This window comes from Geospiza fortis, unplaced genomic scaffold (assembly GCF_000277835.1).
Source record: "Geospiza fortis unplaced genomic scaffold, GeoFor_1.0 scaffold667, whole genome shotgun sequence".
NCBI lineage: Eukaryota > Metazoa > Chordata > Aves > Passeriformes > Thraupidae > Geospiza > Geospiza fortis.
In genome coordinates this window covers 52,006-55,199 of record NW_005054807.1, presented here as the reverse complement: position 1 = coordinate 55,199, position 3,194 = coordinate 52,006, and positions in this window count along the sequence as shown.

The window sequence follows — 3,194 nt, the reverse complement described above, 5'->3', positions numbered from 1 at the left end:
CCAAATCCCCCAGAGATGGGCTGTCCCTGGGCATTGAGCTCAGTGCCCACGGCAGCGGAGGAGGTGGATCCGACGGCGGTGTTCTGGGGGAAGGAGGTCATGATGGGTCCTGGCAGGGTGACCAGCACAGGGGAAGGGTTGATGATGACGCGGGAATCCTGGCATTGCAGGGCACAGGGCTCATTGCAGCTGTTGGCCAGCGGGGTGGGTCCGCAGGGACTGCAGAGGCTGTTGCAGGCCATGGGTGTGGTGTGGAGGGTGCCTGGGAGAGAGACAGATGTGAGGCAGGGTAGAGGGTGCACGATGAGAAGTATCAGCATGGTGAGGGAGTGTGGAGGCTGTTGTAGGGATCTGGGGAGGCGTGAGGGCTGCTGAGGCTGGGGCCTAGTTCTGGAAGAGAGGGTCCAGGGGTGCAGGAGTAAGAGGATCAGGGGCTTGAGACTCACCTGGTTGTCAGCAGCAGCAGGAGGAGAAGGCTTGAGGAGAAGTGTGTGAGGGAGAGAGGCTGTGGACTGTCTTTTATGCTGGTCCTGGAGGGGCAGGACAACCTTGTCCCATGGCCTTGGGGCAATTTGCAGACCACAGTTCCTGGCTGACTCAGAATTGAGTCCTGAGGTGGGGAGTGTTTTACATCCCTCAACTCTGCAGTGTCATGTACTACATTTGAGTCGTGTCCATCTGACATTGGCGGCAGCTTTTTAATGCAGGCATTAGAGACCAAGGGCTGTTGATCAAGATGTTTTTTGTGGAGAGCTGTGGACATGACCAGCGCCTTTGACAGTGGGCTGTCAACAGTGAAGTCACTCCCTGGCCCTGGTGTACTGTGGTTTGTGGGTGTCTTGTGGAGATGAAGGGTGTCCCCTTCAATCACATTCTCTCCCTCCCTGTCACGTTGCCAACATTCTAAACGTGTGTATATGCCAGGCCTCTTCTGCTAGATTTTGGGAAATGATCCCTGTGACGCCTCCCGTGCTATGCAATGTCTTGTGTTGGTTCATCCGTAGCACTCGTCTCCACTGGGCCCAACAAGGTCACACTGTGGGATTCCACTGCTGGGCTCTGAGTGAAACCTGGAAAGGAACACTGGTGCAGGATAAGTAGACTTGAGAAGCAGTTGAGGGAACTGTGGACATTTATTTTTCAAAGAACAAGGGTTGACCTTATTACACTCTAGACTTAACTGAACAGAAATTGTAACATCGTTTTTTTCTGGCATGGGCTTTTTAGCATTGATGTGGGGAGCATTTTCCTGCCCACAATCCTTCATTCTAATGTTCTCCTCTTGAGGCCGTGTCCATCTGACCTTGCTGTCAGCTTGTAAGCATGTGCATATTTGGTATGGCTTGCTTGGGAGATGTGTGTCAGAGAAACCAGAATATACAACAAAAGCCTAAGAAAAATATGGGTGTCATCAGTGAGGTAATTTTATGGCACTTTTGTGCTTTAATTTCTGGGTACGTTATGAAGAGGGGCCCCATTTCTGACTGTAGCCTTGTCAGGCTGGTTTGGCCTTTGCAGCTGTGCTGTGCATGAGGAGCTGCCCCTTCCATTGTGGTCATTCCTCCTTTAAAGTGTGAGTATTTGAAAGCAAAGGCTGGTGTTCATAGTGTGTGTCAAAGAGGACTGAAGATGTGACCAAGGGTTTGAGAGCTGTGGTGTTATCAGTAAGGTCAGCCTGTAGAAATCATGGTTTTGAGTTCATGGCTGTGTTATTTAGAGGGGTCCCAAACTCTCCCAGGTGTGTCAGGCTGGTCTGGGCTTTGCATCTGTGCCAGGTGTGAGTGCCTGGACTCTTGCATTCCTTGTCAGCAGTGGGAGAGTTGCCTCCTCAGCATGTTGGCAGATGATGGAGTGTCTGAGGCCTCTCTTGGCTGTTCCACCACTCAGAAGAACCTCAAGACTGAGGGTTAAAGGAATCTCCCAAATTTCAAACAAGGGAAATGAGAAATTCTGCATCTGGACAGGAATTGCACTGGGCCCTGGCTCATGCTGTGGGCAGAGAGTGTGAAAAGTGGCTATTGTGAGCAGGACCCTGTGGTACAGATTGAGAAGAGAGTGAGCAGCAGGTTGCAATGGGGAATTACTTCAGTGGGGTGTCACCTGCGTCCAAGACAGATTTCAGGAAATTGTTCCCATGAAGTCACAAATAGTGGCCCTTCCTCTTTTTTGAGCAATGGTCAGATCCCGTGAAGAGTGGTGTGGACAGTTCAGGCCTCCACATGCGAAGAAGCACAAGGGGTTAGTGGACAAAGATCAGTTGAGGGCCACCAGATTATCAAGGACCTGGTGGATCTTTGCTAGAGGGGAGACTGAGTGAGCTGGGATTCTCAGAAGACAAGGCTAGGGAGGGTGGTGTCACCAGTGTGTGGGAACCTAGCTGTTCTCAGCACTGCACACATGAAGGGCACGTGCACAAGTGAAAATAGATGGAATTCCATGGGCAGAGGAAGGAAGAATTTTTCAGTGTGTGTGGATGGTCCCAGAGTGTAAGAGACAATGGGGTCCCTCTTCTTGGAGATTCAAAACTGATCTGGCCATAATCCTGGAAATACTGCTCCTGCTGGGCCTTCATGAGCAGAGAGGATGGAAGCACTTGCTCTCCACATTTCCTGCCCAAGTGGATGTTCTTTTTCCTCTCCTCATGGGGAGGACTCAAGAATGCTGCTGGGAAGAGAATTTTTCAAGTGTATGCTGGCTTAGAGTGACTTTGGCAGAGCAGTGCCCAGGAGAGTTGTTGTGTCCAAGCCTTTGGTAGATGAGGTGATGGCGTTGTGTCATGTTCAGGAAGGTGCCCCCTCTCCCCTGTTTCCCATGTCAGCGTTGGTTTTTCCTGGTGGGGACACATTTGCTAAGAAAGGTTCTTTGCTGCTTTTCCATCCAGCATTTTGGCTGAGTGCTGGCATTGCACAGGGTGAGGGTGTGAGATTCTTGTAATTCAAAAAGAACAGGAAGCAACTGAGGTTGTGATGCAAGAAAATTTATTGAAGTGGAAGAATGATGAGAAAGAAGAAGCTGAAGGAATCAGGTTTGAGCTTGAAGTGGTGAGACCATCAGCCAAGGTGCTTTGGTTGCAGGAGCTGTTGGCAGAGGCCAGAGCTGGTGGTTTCAGGGCTGGTGCTGAGGGCACTTAGCAGATGGAGCCCTAGCCCCTTCTGCCATAGCAGCCGAGGCCTCCCAGGCCATAGCCCAGGCCA